The sequence below is a fragment of the Egretta garzetta genome, unplaced genomic scaffold, assembly GCF_000687185.1.
Source record: "Egretta garzetta isolate BGI_Z169 unplaced genomic scaffold, ASM68718v1 scaffold549, whole genome shotgun sequence".
Classification (NCBI taxonomy): domain Eukaryota; kingdom Metazoa; phylum Chordata; class Aves; order Pelecaniformes; family Ardeidae; genus Egretta; species Egretta garzetta.
In genome coordinates this window covers 38596-57728 of record NW_009260840.1, presented here as the reverse complement: position 1 = coordinate 57728, position 19133 = coordinate 38596, and the positions used below count along the sequence as shown (strand labels likewise).

The following is a 19133-nucleotide window of genomic DNA, read 5'->3' as shown; positions in this document are numbered from 1 at the left end:
CCCCCCTTCCCCTTCAGCACCTTTAATTTCGAGAGAAATTAATCTCCGGCCCCAATATGCCCGTCCTTCGCTCACCTGAGGCGCCCGTCGCCAGGACCCGGAGGAGGTGCCGGCTGTCTGGAAAACAAGGGAAGAGCAAACGGGGGGGTGTGTGTTTCTGCAGGCTTGATGTAACCCGCACCAGGTTGTTGCATCAAAGACTAGAAAAGAGCCCGAGACAAAAATAATCTTTTAAGAGCGTGCGGCTAAGATTAGTGCTGCGTGTCAAGATGTTGCTGAGCACAACAAAATGAGTCCTGCTTGTAGCGACACACAGAAATACAACTTCCCTGGCACCTTGGGTACCGCAACCCTGGGTTTCAAAATTTTATACCAATGTGCTATTTTTGAAGAGATGTTTAGGGATAGGCTCCAACCATACAATTTTGGCTTTGAATTCAAGCTTCCCTCAGTTCTGGGTGTTTGGCTCGAGGGTTTAGATGTGGCTCGTTATAAAGACAGAAAATGCATATGAAGTTCTGAATTTGGGCTGTAAATGCTTCTGTATGTTCAAAGCTACTCTACTGGTTTACCTCATCCCTCTGAAAAAAATCTGACCAAATAGAATATAAAAGCAAGAAGAACAAAATGAGACTTTTGTCCCCCACGTGCTGTCATGAATATGACTGTTTATAGCAGAAATGCTGCTTCTCCTACCCCCCTGTGTAGGAGACGGAGCGGCTGACACAAGCCAGCCTTTACCCAGGCAGAAGCACCCATGTGCAAGCCTGCACATGCAGACACAGCTTTGCGCTGCCAGGTTTGATATTTGTGAGCTGAGTCTTTCTCTGTTGGTTTTTTTTTTTTTTTCTTCTCAACAGACAGCATACTGACTAAGGAATGTGTCAAACCCCTATCCCAGGCAGCGACTACAAGAACAACATTGCCCATTCCTTGTATTTCTACGTAAAATGCATTTCCAGCCACACCCATGAAGACGTTTTGTCTCAGTGGAGTGAGAGATCAAGAACCCAGAACCTCAGGGTTTTTTGCAGCAAGCTGGTCTGTGTTCTGCAGCGAGCCCTTAAATTATGTAGTGCGCCGGTTGAAATTTTTTCTAAATCCTTTGACAGTTTCTGGTATTTTTTAATCCTGGAAATGTTTTTCAAATAAATAGCAACCATGAAGTCCATCTTCTGGCTTGTGTTAGTAATTTTGATATTCCAACTATTCTGTGCTCTCTGCCCTCGCTCGTTTTTCATGTAGGCGTAATTTTTAGGCTTCAGCGTTAACAAGCAAGATTAATGGGTCTGTTCCTACTTCTCGGAGTATTGTTTCAGCTGCGTGTATACTGAGGCAAAATCGCAGCATTGATGTATGAATAGTTCACCTCTCAGAGTTTAGGTTCATAACCATTAAAATATTCTTGACTATTTCTAATGGAAACTTAAATTTTACAGAAGTGTAATTCTTAAACATTCTGTGGCCGTCTTCATACTTTTCAGCTCGTGTCATAGGTAAAACTTTGCATAGACGTCTCTGATTTGCTGTTAATTTATAGCCCGACCTGTTTATTTCCCTCCACCATTTCAGTCCTTCTAGGACTTATCTGCATTTAATTACACATTGTGTCGTGCCAGCAAATCGTGGTCAGGGATGCGGACCTCACCGTGCAAGGCCTGATACAAACACCAAACCAAATAGTTTCTGCCCATCCCTACCATCGCAGCTAACGCGGTGCTTATCTCTGTCCCGTCCTTCTTGTTCTTACGTCTCCCCCTCTTTCCCACCCTATTCCATCCAGCCTCCTCTGCTTTCTCTCCGTGACCTACCTGCTGCTCGCTCCCTCTCTCGGCTGCGGCACGCTTTCTTCCCCACCAGCACATTTAATTGCAATGTTCCATTTCATTATTAGCTTGTCACCACCTCTATCAAGTCACCTTTCCTAACATATCTAGCCGCAGAGCTTTCCTGCACAGCTTGTCATCAATTTTCCACATTAAGGCTTGTCTAAAGCCATGTGTGAAAGGGTCTACGAAAAATAATGACTGTAGTGCTGTATTTATTTCTGAATAAAGAGCAGCATCAGTGAATAGTGTTACTGTACGGGCAGAGACAGATTTACTGTGTGCCCAGCTCCTGCAGGCTCCTTGCGCAGAAACGTATCCATGTGTCACTCAAGCAAAGCCTTTCCCTTCATGGGGACTTTGGGGATCTCTAGGCTGTGGTGTCTACACGCACATGGAGACCAACCCCAAGGTCGTGAAGTCAACAGAACTCAACTTTGGTTAGTGTTGGAGCAGATTTTTGTCGTGCATGGTCAGTTGATTAGAAAAGTTAATAACTGCAGGTGGGCAGGCGTCGTGCGTGCTTAACACGGTATTCTGCGGCCTCTCAAGTGCAGGGTGGAGCACCGTCAGCCAGATTTAGGCTCCCCAGGAGTGCGACCAGGCAGACGCGCAGGGTTTTGACGGACTGGCGACCACAGAACCATCTTTTTCCATGTTGCAACCCCAAATTTCTAGCTTGTGGCACTGACGTCATTTTCAAAGTATGGTTTAGCTTATTTTAAGTGCATTTTACATGTGGGTAAACTCAAGCAAGGCAGAGGACAAGTGGCAGATGGTCAGTGACAGAGCCAGGAGCGGAACGGAGAACTTCCCTGTCCTGGGACATGGTTTTAACAGACTTTGTCCCAGGATTGTGAGATTTGACTACTTGTAGATCATGAGGCTTCAACAGTGCTCAAAAAAAAAAAAAAAAAAGGTAAAAAAAAGCATGCAGCTATTACTATTCAGGATATTTCCTGGCAGAGACTGGCTTCCATAGCCAAAACTATTCCAATTTCTCAAGTACACAGTTTGGGGCTTAATCTGTTCACTTTCTTACCAGTTTTTTCCCTTTGAACTCACTTGGCTGTGCTGTGTGCACTGCTCATTTACAGGAGGGAAGAAGGAGTCTTTGAAAGGACCCATCAGAACACCTTTCAAATAGACACAGCGTATCTGTAACCTTGGTAAAAATAACTATAAAGGTAATGATAATGGATAATTATAAACCCTGTAACTGGCAAAACAACCCTCTGCATTTGAGGATGAATTGCCTTACCCTGTCCAGTAACCCACTTTACGGTGCGGTAATGGATCTACATCCGGGAGGTTATGCAATGAAATGGAGCCTTTGGCAAGCTGGAATCACACTGAAAACGAAGCAACATCTTCGTGGGGGTTTTTATATATGCATATTTGAAAATCTGAAACTTACCCCTTTTAACATAAGGAGACTGTCCCTGCTTGGAATGATTTAAATACTTTATTATTTCATAATCTGCCCTAGAATAAATTCTGGGACAGATTATGAAATAATCAAGTATTTAAATATTATGATGCAGCAGTACAACAGTGCAGTTACCCTCCCTTTTACTGCCTCAAGTATAGTATTTCTGAAAAGCTTTTTGCACTCCAGGGAAACTGCTTATTATAAATTATAAAAGAGGCAATAGAATATCATGCATATATGCCAAAAAAAAAAAAAAAAGTTTCAGACCCTTCTCTAGATAAAGAACTTACTGAAACAGCTAAAAATATGGGGAAATGATCCTAAGGCCACTGAACTCAGTAGAAGCACTGCAGGGGGGTTCTTTAGGCATCAGTCATGTAGGTCGTGAATTACAATTCACAAAATGCAAATAAAGAATTTTATTGTATATGAGTAAGGATAAAATCTAATTGCAGTGTCTAGGCATTCCATGTGGATAAAATGAGCAGATTTTTCTCCAGCAGGTAGACTTCCTTGGCAAGGATTTATTGCCAATATTTGTGTGAGAGTTTGTAGTCCCAAAAGCACAGAAATGCTGGGAAACAAAAAGGAAAGAAAATGCATCCAAAGAGGAGACCCAAATGTTTCCAAGTCATTTCTATAAATAAAAATGCATTGCAAACTCATTATCATTTCACTTTTCGGTGCTGCTTTGCTTCCTCAGGATTTCAGAGTGCACATCTGAGAATGTAGGCTGTGTGTCGTAAAGTTTCCCTCAGCAACTGCTAAAACTTTTCACGAGGCATTGCAGCGTTGCAGCCACTATCAAATGTTGAACAATAAAAGGACCTACTGGATGGCCACTGGTATTGATCGGTGAGCAAACAGTTAACATCGCGCTTTGCTGTGTAGCTGCGGGTAGGGGTATCAAGCGAGTGATGCCATACCTCTTCTGTTGGTAGTAGGCAAATAAGTATGTACAGCCGGAGCAGATTTCTGGAATGGCTCTTCCTGTAGGCTCTGGAAGCTCTGAAACAAATATTTGCAGATTTTTTTGAGAACGGGACAGTGGAAGGGTTGCTTGAGGATGGCCCAAGTCCTAATGCATGCACCAAACCCAACTTGTCTGTTCCAGCACTAACTCGTTTTAAGTATTGCTCTCATCAGTAAAGCAAGATAACAAAAGCTTCTCCTTGTGGAGTAATATCAGGAAGGAAATTATGCATGCAGATTCGCCAGCAAAAATAACAGTCTTGGGCTGTAAATGTGCACACTGATACTGCTGGTTTGTTGCTATTTTCAGCAGCCCCTGTACCCTCAGGGGTGGGGGTGAGGACTTAACTGTTATCGCTGCTGTTCTTGCATCAGCCTTAAAGGTTCGGTTTCGACTCAGGCTCTTTGGCCCATCTGGAGGTGATTTCTGCAAATAGCAGTCTTTTCTCTGAATCGTCATCCGGAGTCACACCACGTGGTGCTCTGGTGCTGGGGGTATCTTCTCACACATCAGATAGATAGAAAACCCTTTCCTTCACTAAAGATCTCCGTTCCTTGGCTTTTGCACTTTTATTTATCTTCAAATCATGCCTAGGCCAAGTAATTTCATTCCATGCATCTAAACATTCCCCACAGTTTTATGTGGCTAAGATACTTACTTCAGGCTCTGAACTCTTGTGTAGTCCTGCTGTTTAAAGTTTTTGTATTTTGTTCTAGAGATCACTTATATCATGATGGGTTAAGTGAAGTATATCTATCAGTTAACCACTTCTCAGGAGTACTATTAGACTTAATTAATGTTTGTAGAACACTACTGAGATTCGCAAGGGAAGCAGCTATAGAAGTGCAAAAGATTGTAATTAATTTAAAATTATCTCATTTTTGAGTAAATGGCTAGCAACACTTACGCTGAGACTCTCCAAGTAAAACTAATTTGTTTGATTCTTAGGCAAAAACATTCTGAAATCTGGGTTTCCATTCACTGCTACCACTGCATGACGCATTTTGATTTTTATTGTCCTTCGATATCCTTTGATATATCCAGGCACATAATATAGCTTGCTTTAGTTCAGGAAACGCTGTCCAACATGTGTAAGTCAGGTTAAAATAAAACAAACCACCAAAATAGCTAAACTGATAAACTCAGAGACAATCTACATCACTATTTGCCTTTAATATATTAAGTATTTGAACCATGAAGCCTGTAATTAATATTAGGGGATAATTTTCATATTTATTTCTAAGGTATCACATTTACATAAATAGTCATTATCTGGAAATAAAACCAGATCATTAAAATGCAAAAAACCGCCAAATCAGATTGAGATCAGTCAAGATGTACCAAAGAGATTTGCTAGACTCCCAGTTTGAAACTGTTGTGAGAGAAAAATCTCTGCTCCCGAACAAGCTTCAACAGGACATCACTTTGGGAATACAAGCAGCGCTTCACCCACCTGACATCGCCGCATGGAACAGTTATGTTGTACGGTGAGAAAACGTTGGGTCACTCTTCTCCCAAACTGTCACGGAGGATTTCCAGGAAAATGCATCTGGCACATCTGCGCTGAAAAACTGACCCAGATTGTAGCTGATGTTCTCATAACACAGCTTTTCTGCCTTTCCGAAACTCTACAGCGTTTCCAAATACTTTTCAAAATACTTCTTGCTTCCAGAATACTTCCAATGCTTACAGTACTTTCAATGCTTTCAAAATTTTGCGGCTAGTCAGGAAACACATTGCGCAGAAAAGAAAAAAAGAAGGAAAAAAAGGCATTTTGATATTTCTATTTGCAAGCTGGATTCATCCCTCCTCAGCTACTAGCCAGAGAGTCACAGGTATTTGAAAATATGTCCCAGTTGACTAAAAGAATGCATCACAGGCCCTGCTGCCAGTGCTTTTGTCACTCAAGATCCAGAGAGGTCATTAGGAGAATTTTTTCTAGGTAGAAACAAAGCCACCGATTTTAAAAAAGTTACAGAACATACTCAAAAAGATACTGCAGTTGCCCTGTTAAGTCAGACCTGTGCCTATCCTTTTTCAGCATAAGATACTTCTTCAGTGTAAGCCCACCAGAGTAAGGCGATACACCACGGTCTACTCTGTTTGGATGATTTTCTTACTAATTCCTAGAGAATGGAGGCTGGCTCAAGCACTGAGTCATGAGGATTTCATCTCAATATAGATATTTTTAGTATCTGTTATTTTATCTTGGGTACTTTTAAAATCTGCATCACTGCCCAACTCCTCTCCTAATTATCTGAAATTCTTTTCTTCTGTAACTGCTTTGGAATGTTCCCTTATGTTGTTACAACTGCTGGCCTTGTTATATCGGGTCCTAATTATACTCATCTATCGATTCGGTTAGGTAAGAGTGTACTTGTTTAAAATGTGAGCAACTGCCAAGAAACAGAGGCAAAACAAAGTAACGACATTAAATCTCACCAGTGAGTCACCGTGAATATAGGTCAGACCAAGCTCCTGCCCTTTTCTGAGCTCTCTGAGGTTTCTGTCCAGCTTACCCAAAGGAGCCCCTAACCTCGACAGACCCCTCGCGCGGTCAGAACTCAAACTTAGGTTTGCATTCCTTTGCCAGAACAGCACTGCCAACTTCAGCGGGGAAGTTTAGAGGAGACGAACACTTTCTTAGCAACTGGTCCGCAGCCTGGGGCTGACAAAGGAGATGAGAGTGAACACAAACTAAAGCGCCTTCAGAGCACAATACAAAACCTATTTGTTTAACCCAAGCTGCCCTATGCCTATTTAACCCAATCATGCTATGGATCCGCTCCTTCTCGTCTGCGTAAGTCTCCAAATCGATGTACGAACAGCAGAAGAGGAAGAGCGACATATCTGATCTGCTTCGTACCTGGGGGGGGGCCCTTTGCTGCGACACTCGGGAGCTCTATATAACAAGGTAGGCAGAGAGAACTGTGGAGTAATTAAACTGCTCGAGCACCTCCTTGAAAAAGTGTGACCAAATGTTGATGTAATTGAAGTAGTTCACTTACTTAACCAAGTTTGAATTTGACTCATAATGCCAGTAGACAACTATCTTAATATACAGGAAATTTTTTTAAATCACAGTCTGACTGGTAATACAAAAAAGAATACTTGCAGTATAAGTAATGAGATGGGAGGAAATGTGCTTGGCAAGTCAATTTGTTCCATGCTGCTGATGGTTCCTGTTAGTGACAAGGATTTTTTTTTTCAAGACAAAAACAATGGAAAACAGATGCAAAAGCATTTACCAGAAGGCCAGGGAATGGCAGCTTTTCCAAAACGTCAAATGTGCAGAGTAGAGTCAATTTAAAAGAGAATTAATTATTTAAACTGAATTAATTTGACTACAATGAAGCCCTTTTAAGCCATCTCATCCATCCTGCTTCCTACTGTGCTACCCCTTACAGTCTAAGCCTAAATACTGGCCTCTGTTTTCAAATACTTTAACTAAAAAATCCCTTACCCAGTCACAGTACCAATATGTTGATTTTTAATATATTTACTGCACCCCTTCCAGGAACTCACCCAAAGAGTTGTGCTTACCTCCTCCACATTCCCAACTCATATGAATTTAATCCCCGGGTCCCCTTTTTTCCTTTTTTCCTCTTTCAGCTTCATACTTCTCGTGGTGTTTTCCCAGATGCTTCAGGCAATTCCCATCAATGCATTCATTGGATCCATCTTTTGCCTGCAAAACATCCTTTGCATAAAGTCCCTTATAGCTTCATTTTCAACAACTCTTCTCTTTTGCTTCATGCGTTGCCTTGTTGTTGCTTGCCTTTGGGGAAGGGAAGGGGACTGAATGTTATGTCTACAGCTTTCATACGGAAGCTCATTTTCTCAAAGGAATATCCATACCTACTTCCCCTGGAACCAATCACCCCACAGCTCTTCATTTCCTTCAAGGACATGGGCCTTAATGTTGTCATACAACAGAGTATCACCTGTAGAAGGACTGCTCAAGGAAGCACTGTGCCCGCTATTTGCGTTTTCCAGGTCAACATGGATTTGCAATGCTATCAACATTTTAAAAGTGGCAAGAATGGTTACCCAGTGCTCTTTTGCCTTGAGAGCGTTATATGAAATGTGGCAAACACCAGCAGAGCCACTGTTGCTCTGAAACCTTTTGTTTCCCACGGGAATATCTATATCCATGTCTAGCAGGGATAGGCCAAAGCTGTCACTTTTGCTTTCCAGTTTCAACATGGACAGAGGAACCATTCCAAAACCATCCGTTTCTGCTTCTGGTAAAAACTTAAAGCAAAAACACCTGTGCTGGGATTTACATAAAGTAAATCTCTTAATTTCTTCTATTTCATGGAGGAAAAAGAACTCCTGTCTATTAAGCAATAAACCAAATTGCTCTGGGTCTTGCCTGTGCTGGGAATGCATATCGACTTAAATGCAATCAGTCTCATCAAACCAGCTCAAAGCCCTAAAATAGAATACTGTGTTAACACTTGCATGTAGTCATTCATACTGAAATTATAATTTACAGGAGCTCATAATGACTATAAACAGGAATTAAAACAGCTGAGGTGCACCTTGATTACTCAACAAAAAATGTTCACCGTAGCTGATTTTTAAATTGACAGTTACAAACTCTCTTCTGTAGAATATCCAAGGCCTTGTAGGAATGTGGTCAGTTGGGATATACCGCTCCTTATTTCACGCTGCACGAGAAACAACGTACAAAATGTGAACACACCAAGGCCAAGCTAACATCTTCGCTCTGCCTGTTGTACAAAGGGATGTGAACGGAAGTTGGTGGAGAATCTCACCGCAGAAATGTAACCCAGCAGATGGGTTCACTTTTAATTTTTTTAATAAAGCCAGCAACTAACATCAAGCACGGTGTGGAACTGTTGTTCAGTTGGTATCACCTGAACACGTTGCATGGACTCCTTGCTGACAACAGTCCCAATTGAAAGGGCAGGTCAAATCAGAAGGGATCCTATGGAAGGTCCAATGAGCACAATTCATTAATGATATTTAAATTAATCTTTATGGAGCTGCAGTAATATAGTATTTCTTAAATTATTTTGCACACTGTCATTTTCTTGTCGTGCGAGGGGAATCACTAATGTACATATGGAAATAATTGAGGGAGTTCTTAGAAACCATAGCATTTTGCTTGATCATTCATAACCAAATACGTAACGAACTATTCCCCGTATCGCTATTGCGCAGCTTGTATTAGATCTCCATAGTTACACTTGGCATAACAAGTACAAAAATTAGGTGTCTTTGCAGGGCTGATAAGCAGGCAGGAAGCAAGCGAACATCTGCTACAGCTTTAGATGGTTTTGCCTTCAGCGACCGCTGAAAAACTTCAGGCTCTGCATTCCACGTACTTGGCCTTTGACACTAGCAGCCGTTGAACAGGAGATGTAAAATGTTATACCTACAGAAAAGGGGGTGCATTGTTTTCTAAAGGAGTATTGGGATATTTAATGGGATTTTTTTTCTTTCCATTTTCTGATCACTAGAAACGCTGGATAGCAGACACTGCAGATGGAGTTATCTCCTGAAGGTCAACCACTTCCTATTTGACAACTATTTTTTTGTAATGTTGTTTTCTAATGTTTTGCTTTCCAAAACAGCTTTGGTTTGGTTTGGTTTGTTCTGTTTTAAACACCAAAAACAATTGCCCCATATACTGAATAGTAATTATAATCATCATCATCATTGTAAGGAAACCATGTGCTTCCCTGAATCAGGGCTGGGGCTTCCAGTCCAGGCAATCTGTCTTCTTGTAGCATAACAGCATTTCTATAGCATGCACAGCCAAGGAATGGAGTTATACAAAATAAATATCAAACAATTTAGAGCAAACTATATCTTTGTTTAAAGAAAGAGCTGTTGAACACGATGTTTTAAAAATTAGCTCAGTTATGCAGTGCAGATTCTCTGCTTGTGTATGTGGAGAAAATCATTGCTCCAGACAGCTCAAGAGTTCTCCACCTACACCGTGTCTTTATTTGCATGGAAAACTACTAACAGAAAACAACTGACAGCAGCGTATTTCTTAGGGTATTGAGGCCCACGTACTGTAAATGCGTCTTTATGTACTTCCTCAGAGATTGTAAGTTAGCCTAGGAAATTACAACAGTTGTGATGAAATCGGATTTAGCCGCGTGCGGTAGATCCTTTGGGTCTGATACAATGAAATGAAAATGGGTTTCAGAGTAACAACGAGAAAGATGCAGACACTACCCCAGAGTTATGTAACTGAGAAGAGAATTTTGCCCAGAAATTCTGTGTTCTGTGCTTTGGGGTCGTATGCAGTTTTTTATATATTCTGTTCTTAAACTGCAGATGGATGCTGTTTTGCCAGAAAATAAATGAAAACCAAAGATGACTTCAAACATTTGCAGGAGCCATGCTGACACTCAAAATAAAGAAACATCAAGTAACTTCCCTAGTGAGATGATAAAAGCAGAGACATGATGATCAAAGCAAGAAAATACAAGACTCTTATTCCGTCCCAATACAAGATGCTTTCTCTTTCTAGGACCAGGAGCTCACCTAGCACAGAGATGTTCCGATAGTCTACAAATACAGTATATGAGGTGGATACTTTGCTAGTATTTAGCTAGTTAAGTATGGGAATACCCACAAAGACAGTAGATTTTAACCCTTGAGACTGGCAAATGACTAACTCAGGTTATTATTGTTTAATAATAATAGTATTAATAATAAAATTAATAATAATAGCAACAGTGATGGCAGTAACATATTAATTTTGGTAGAGCCCTAGAGGACTGCTATCACCCTGAATACTCTCTACAAGCACAGAACAGCGGATTGCATTTGCTCTGGACAGTGTACTCTCAAAACAAGCAAGAAAAAAACGATGAAAAATACTCAATGAATTTGCACTAGTGGCAAATATCTTAATAATTCTGTGATCTTGGAGGGGCTTGGTTGTATTAAGCTGAAAGGAGTAGCTGGGCAGGAAAATAGACTATATAAAGGAGGAACGGCTGCATTATTTGCATGATCATAATGCTGTTATCTTCTGAATTTCACCAGGAACTGAATTTTTTAAACTGCATTCATATTAGAATAATTCAATATCTGTCTTGAGCTGTGTGCACATTGCATCCAACCAGCTTGGAAACAGGCCAAAACTTGAAACAATTTTTAGGAGAACTGCAGAATCAATACATCAATTCCCATTAATTTGGTGTCAGAGGAAACAAATGTGTACCTGTCTGAAGCGGGCGCGTTCCCTGCAGAGACATGCTAAAATAGGCATCTTCTGTCTGCCTGCCTTCCCTGTGCCCTCCAAGCATCAGAAACCAAGGTCAAAGTGGGGGAAGCCTGGTCTGGCTCCAAAATCTAATTAAGCCAGTTTTAGTAACCCAGTATTCCTGGCCAAGTTGTACACAAGTTCTTGGCCAAATCCAAGCCATCCCAAACTCTACCTCATCAATTGCACCGAGTTCCTCTTTGGTACCCTGGTGGTTCAGTCCCTCCAAAATACATCCCACCCCAGGGCTGAGAACATCTAGGCAAGCTGAGATGGACCTCCTTTCAGTCTGTCAAAGACATAAGCTGTAATTCAGCACAGGAGTGAGACAATATTAATGACTAATCATGATCGAGAGTGCATTTTAAAGCAGCCAGAGCTCCTGATCAATCCAAGCTCCATGAAACGTGCTGTGCTCCAAACATCTTGTATATCTTACTCACTGCACAGCTGGCTACTGAGAAAAATCTTGTCCCAGAAGGTTTGCTCAAGCACACGAAATGCATCTTTAGCACCCCAAAGGTGTGCGTACTCACAGAGCTGAGAGTGCAACCTGTCTGACAGCAGCTTTCCAGGGAAAGAGGCAATGGGTGATGGGATTAGCCCCCACGGAAGGAAGCTGCTGGTTGGAATCTCAACACATCTTTTCAGTCTCTCTCATTGTGACTGTTTGTGCTTTTATCAAATTTTCAGTTTGCTTCTTCAGCTACGGGACCAGATGGCTCCCATGCATAATGCACTGAATCATGGCAAGGCTTGACGTATTTGTTATGTATAACAGCAAACACATGCACTGGACCAGGTTAAACTCTTTCACAGTTAGCATATGGTGCACACTGCATATGGATGGTACTACAGCAGGTATCTATATATACATACAGTCGGAAGTATCTTTTCTTCTTGCAGGTTGTCAGGAAAATGACTGTCATACCTTCAACACAAATAGCAAGAAATAGAGGCAGTGCAGTAACACATGGCACAGGACAGATGCTCGGCACTTCCCGTGATGTGCAATGCCTGATGGCAAGGAATCCTGGTGGGCCAAGGACAGGAGGCTCTTCTTCCCCCTCTGATTTCCCCTTGCAGCTTGTGATTAAACCTGTGCTGACGCCTGTTTGCACAGCCAATAGCTGTGGGCAGTACTTCTGGCCATGAAGCACCTACGGAAAAAGGAGATAACCTCATTGTTTGAGCACATCTTTGCCTCTGGCATTTTTACAATAGGAAACAAACCTGATTTTCACCTCACTTGCCTCACATAAATTCAAGAAGTGGCACCCCTGTGAAACTAGAGTGAAGGGGAGGGGTGTTTGCAAATGCAATGATCGCTGCTTGGTGGAGGGTAAGTCTGTCGTGTTTATACAGAATGTGATTTATGCTTCAGTGACAAGACCATAAAAACCACCCCGTAGTTGTCCCTCACCGATACATTGCAAATACCAATTTCTGAGCATTGAAAGACACTGAATAACAAAAGATGTTTTTTAGATACCTAGGAGATGACTGTTTCGGAGAGGTTTATACTGCTGTGCTGGGGCTCAGTGCAAGTAACAGATCCCAAGGCGGTTGAGGGATGTCCCAAATAGCACGACTTGGTACTGCGTGGGTGCTCTGGGTCGCGTACCAGCCGAGCAGCTGGACGCTTTCCGATGGCCACGCTCCGCCCCAAGTATTTTCTGGGATGAGAAAATTATCCTTTGGCTATTTTTCAGCCTGCTTTTCTTAGTATGTGTTTGACATGCCCTCTGTGTTCGGAGTGACAGGACACCTCATGAGCGGGTGCCATGCTGGCCTTTGCAGGCAGGCATGAGCGCTGGCAAGCAGCGGGATGCCCATCAGGGACTGGAACAGTGACCAGACCAGGAATGTCAAAATTGCAGCCTGTGCAGAGCAGCTCTGATGAAGGTTAACACGTGTTGCCACCACCTTTGAGGTCAGCATCAGGCTCGCTTTAGCAATCCTATAAATAGATGACCAAGGTTGACTGAGAAGAGGATTTGGCTCTGATGGATCTGGTTTAGCATTCCCAAGAGAGGAAGGCAGATTCTTTTCCTTTTTCTCTTCCAGCCTCTAACCTCGATTTGGTCTCTGTGGGAAACATTACTGCCATTTGCCAAAAGAGCTGCCCCTGTGAGCCAGATGTCCCGTTGTGTCGCACAAGCCACACGAACATGTTTCTTCAACCTGCAAACCCAGACCTCATTCCACTAAAGACTCAAACTAATTCCTCACCGGCAAAAGTAGGGAAAAAAACGCAAACCAACCTTGAGCCTAATTGCTTGAAAACAGTAGGACACCTAGTGGATTTATAGGGAATATCTTTGGGATTATGAGCAACATTTTGTCATTTTCTTGGCAAAACCAACTACGAACATATTTATAGAGGAGTCATTGAAATATCAGGGTTTCTATTTAATAAATTAATCTTGTTATAGTTGTTACAGCCTCCAGTTTGCCTGAAGAAGTTATTGTGCCCTATAAAAAAACCACTGAGTATTGTTTGAATGACTTGGAAAAAAAAAAGGATTATGGGAAACTGGATCATTCCCAAGGTCTGGGAAGAGGAGGAAGGGTATTCTGCCAGATCAAAGCCATCCCAGTTGTTCCATCTGACAGCTCTCTAATGATCTTAATGAGCAAAGTTTTATAGTCTCAGCCTGGCTCCCCAGATAATTGTACAGCTTCACAGCAAACATCACCACACTGAGCAAAGCCAGCCAGCTCCGTTCGGTTGTTTCAGCAGTGAATGAATTGGCCACAGAAATCAAACTGCTTTCTCCATTCCCCAGGGCTGATCTTTTGAATCCAAATTAGAAGATGATGGGATGTGTGATAATGTTTGCACTGCCGTTTTTGATATTGTATTTGTCTGGTAGCGACACCAACATCAAGCAGATTTTGACCCTAGATAGGAAATAAAACCCTGCGGCAGGGTGTAGTAAGGGGAAGAAGATTTTGAGCCATGCCTCAGAAATTATATCTTGGCCAGCAATTACCCCAGAGCTGCCAGTATTATCTTGCTAATTTGTCTCTGGAGGCAGCAGACACAGACAAGGAGATGTGTGTTGTGTCCAAAATGGATGCAAGAAACTGATGACTTCATTTTGACAGTCATCACAAGAAACACCAAGTCATCGAGTCTGTTGCATTCGATTCCTGTTCCCAAAGCATACAGAAAGCTTTCCTTCCCTTCTGCTTAGCATAATATCATCCTAGCAAAAAAATGTCTCCAGAAGATGGCTAATTTTTCTGGAGCTGCTCCATTCCGACCCTTTCTTCAGTGCTGCAGAGATCCCTAGAGAACAGAAAACCAGGATGAGGTTTGATTTTGGATAGGTCCCCGTTCAGATCCAGGTCCTTTTTTATTCCAACTCCAGGGTTAGAAAAGAAAAGGCTGATTTACAGAAAATAATTTTGATTGGGTCCATTTCTTCTCATATATTTTTTCCTTAGAACTGTAGAACTGGAAAAAGAATATAGCAGATGCTGGAATTCAAGTGAGTTATCAACAGAAAAATTCTTATCAACTCCATGCATTTTCATTACCCCTACCTCTGTAATGGAATTACTTGAAAAATAGAACTCCTTCTACATTGTCAATCCTTTAACTTTGGCCAGGGTTTTAAAAAGAGAGGGTTTCTTTTCATTTCAGCGGATGGATTTTATACTTGAAGGGTTTTTTCTGACTGACATGTCAAGCTGGGGGTAGTGAGCACTAAGAGTATGCTTTTCTCTAATTTAGCAGCTGGATTGGAAAGCTTGAATTATCTCTGCATAATTGCAATGATTCATGGATTGTTAGGAAATTGCAAAGTATTGATTGAATTTCCCCCTTAGGAAATATTTCTCCTCTGATAAAACAGAATAGGTTCTGGGGCTTCACTTTTGTCCTTCCTGCCTTCCGCCCCGGGGAAGCCAGTGGCTCCTTTCATCTGGGAAACAGGAATTTGGGTCAACAGCCATTCAAGGACAATTTCGAATTATCGCCATTTCCAATTCCAAATCTTTCTCCAAGCTTTGCAAAGTGATGGGCTTTGCAAAGTGTGAATGGCGATTTTTAGCCAGAAAAGCTGGGACCAGCAGCAAATACTGGCCATCCCTGTTTCATGTTCTTCTCTTTCCATGTCAGATAGCACTGGTGTATCCTGCAAAGAGACCTTGACCTTGTTGTGGGAATGCTACAACCATCAATGCCGGTGGCAAATTTCCCCCTTTATTAGGCCAGGATCTCTCTCCGGGTCTCGGGAGTCGGTGGCAGGAGGGAAGTGGGAGAATGAAGCGAGAATCAGGTGCGGGGAGAGCCTGATGCACAGCGCCTGGGGCTGAGCAGCTCGGAGCTGATAGCTCTGACACACATCTGCACGTTAATGGTGCTGCCGAGGCAAAAGCTGGGCCCTTTTTGGCAGCTGCTGTATGAATTTCCAGAACAGAACCATAAATATGCAGTTATGAGTGTGACCTCTGCTTCTTTTCTTCGCTAAATTGAACATCCAAGGGCCAGCTGAGTATCATTCCTTGTCTCTGCTCCAGTTCCTTGGAATGTGCTGCCTCCGCAAATGGCGGTGCCTAAGTACAAACTGAAGAATTATGAGAGCGCGCTAATTCAAGGTTTGCAATGAATTCAGTGTTCCCGCAAGGATGACACTAATGGCAATTAACGTGGCAGAAATGCCAGTGCTGAATGACTGTTCTCACACTAAAAGCTGTCAGTCCTGGAGCACACAGTCCTCTGTTATTTCAGGCCTGACCTCTGCTTTTTGGCCATGTTTCATACGCATGGGAGGTGTCCCAGGCCAGGCTGTAACTACAGCAGCACACTCCGGGAGGGGACACAAAGAAAGAGCAGAGCGGCCAAAACCAGTCTTTGCTGACAGCGACATTTCCTGAGGTTCTGTATATTCACATCTGGGGCTTGCCCGAACAGGAACAAAACAGAAGACTTTAATTTCTGGAGCTCCTTGCTAGTCCAGTGCTGTCCTCGTGCCCTGCTGGCAGTTGACTCCTGTTTAGATGCAAAGTTCTTTCTGCTGTTTCAGTTTTGCCTCTCTATACCGTGAAGAGCCTGATTAGAAATGATCGAATGCATTCAAACGGGCTTGGCTAGACATAACCCCTGCCGCTGCTCATATCCATGGCAATCTGCAGAAATTTTCTTGTTATGGTGCATAAATTGGCAAAAATGCCTCGGGTTCGTAACGTCTTAAGTTCAACAAGTGATAGCGGTACAGCAATGTAGGGGCCGTGATTTTTAGCTCAGCCCAGAAAGGCATTGTCCTCACTTTGTGCCCTAAAGTCTTGCGCGGGATGAGCCAGTTCCAGCTGAGGAACATCTGCAATTTGGTGAAAGAGGAAGTCATGCTTATGCGTATGAAAAATGTAAATAAAGGGTGTTTCCAGGCTCACCGACAAAATCCAAAACACAAAAAGGAGAACAGCTCTTACAAGAGGATAACTAAAAATACTTCATCTGTGTTATTTTTATTTTTGTAGAACTAATAGCATTTCTGGAGGATGAAACCGGGCCTGAGAAACGTCAAGTGAAAATTAATAGCTTGTTAACAACAAAGTTCAGTGGAGAACTGCAAACAGGATGTGAGACGGAAACCTTAACTACAGAGTTATAAATATAGCCCATACCTGTGGATACACACAAGTACCCATTATCAATTTTAATGCACTTCTCCACGCAGTAGGAGAACTTCTGAGATGAGCGGCAGGAGTGGGACAAGCAGTTCCAGACTCAAGATTTTGGGCGTTCCGGGTTCATCTGGAGATAAAAAGGATGCATCCAAAGACAACGCAGGCTCCTACAGACCTCGCCACTACGCTTTCTGCTCCTGCGAGGCCTGGCCTCGCAATGCCTGTACAGAACTGGCACACGCGCTTATTCCCACGGGAGACGTGGGGCAGGGTCCTGGGGATGCGACGCCCCGAATGCTCGGTGGGTTCTCTGCACCTGCCAGAAGCTGGAGTTGCGCGATCTGCCAGGGGAGGCCGGAGGCTGGCGGCAGGACGTGGTGCGAGCCCGGGCCCTGGTGCTCTGACCTCACCGTACTCCCGCGGTGTGACACAGCGCGGTCACACGTCACGCGTCTTTGTCACCAGCGCTGTGTTTCCTCTGAGGCAGCGTGAAGTATTTAACTTTAAACGCAGGGGATCACGTTAGGGCTCGTTATCGTTCCGGCAGACGGCAAGTGATGCGCAGCGTTGCCGCTGATGCCTGGGGGTTACTTTCCACACACAGGAATGATAACACAGCCGCTGATGGCAGAGATGGCGAACTTCCTGCTGCTGCTAGCGGCAAGCTGGTGGGAAAAGAGCAGTTTTAAGGGCTTTGGTTTAATCGTTTGGACACGAGCGCTATTTTTATCCTCTTCTATTTAGGTCTCAAGCTTGCGCTGAGGGAAACCGATGACAAAGCTGGTGTCTCCCATGGCACAGGGACAGGCGAGGGGGACTGGCTTTTGGGAAGGGAGAAGCAGGGTGGGCAGCGGGGCTCTTTGCCACCTCCCGAGCTGAAGGAGCTCATCGGCATCTCCACCACCTCCACCGCGAGCTCCATGGGCTTCACACGATGCGCTGGGCCTGGTTCACAGGACGGATCTGGCAGACCCAGCGGGCTTCGGGCCAACCTGCCCCAAACTTTGGTGTGCGGGTGGGAGGAGGTGACCCGCACCGCCGCTCTGGGGACAAGGCTGGTGGGTACCAGCCGGGCGAGGAGGTGAGGTGAGGTGCGGCCGGGACCCCTCCGGGTGCGAAGGAGCGCGGTGGGGAGCGAAGAGCATGGCTGGCCGTAATTTGGGCAGAGAAGGTCGGGGGGGAAGGGGAAAAAAGAAGAGCGGCAAAGAAAAAGCTTCAGGTTCCACCGAGATTTGAACTCGGATCGCTGGATTCAGAGTCCAGAGTGCTAACCATTACACCATGGAACCACTGGAAATACCTGCTGGATAGCATTCTACAGTCACAGCAAAAGCAGCAAAACCCTGTATCCTTCTGTTATCACCCACAAACCTGCCTGTGGGTCAAGCTCATTTGTGTCTCCAAACAGCTCTGGAACACAGCTTCAGCACAAAGCAAGCATTGCTGAGGGGATGAGGCAAACGGTGCTGAAGGGACAGGCAAGTCTAGGAAGCTCTTTGCTTCTTTTACCTTCTCTGCATACTCTGCGTAGCCGACATGGGCCCAAGTAACATCACTGTCCTGTGCTGCTGTGGGAACAGGGGACTCTGCGATGACACCACCTTCCCCAAGACTTTGGTGGAGGTTTCTGGGAGGTGGTAGTGGAGGTTTCTGGGATGTGGTATCTTCACAAAGCAGCTGGGCTCTAACTCAAGTCCTCACCCTGAAGTTGTCTCAGTTCCTTAGACCATTTTCTCTGCTCTTTCACTTTTGGGCACAGAATTGCCATTTTGCCTCCCAGCTGTTTCCTTTTCCACCATCACTTTAGTACATGTGGGTATTTTGCATTTTCCTCTGGTTTTAACTCAGAGAACGCTTTTAATATCAGAGCACATATCCCCCCCACCAGCAATACGATGCACTCAGCTCTCAGCCTGGAAAAACAGGTGATGACAGATACAGGCGATGCTGTTTCAGGAGCAGACATACTCCACATTTTAACAACACAGCCTATTGAGAACCTCATGT

General features: G+C 43.7%; 1 long non-coding RNA gene and 1 other non-coding gene across 4 annotated transcripts; both read right to left on the bottom strand.

Moving 5' to 3' along the window:
- Nucleotides 1-3760: 3760 nt before the first annotated feature.
- On the bottom strand, nucleotides 3761-19107 carry LOC118453125. 3 transcript variants are annotated; one of them, XR_004843080.1, is made up of 3 exons: nucleotides 12979-19107; nucleotides 5685-12646; nucleotides 3761-4266 (listed from the first exon to the last, which is right to left on the bottom strand). It is a non-coding gene; the product is annotated as an uncharacterized LOC118453125 (long non-coding RNA). The 3 variants fall into 3 exon arrangements; XR_004843082.1 differs by having other exon boundaries at nucleotides 3761-5951; nucleotides 7775-12646; XR_004843081.1 differs by having other exon boundaries at nucleotides 3761-12646; nucleotides 12979-17791; nucleotides 17994-19107.
- TRNAQ-CUG lies at nucleotides 18344-18415 on the bottom strand. Its single transcript has one exon. It is a non-coding gene; the product is annotated as a tRNA-Gln (tRNA).
- Nucleotides 19108-19133: the final 26 nt, after the last annotated feature.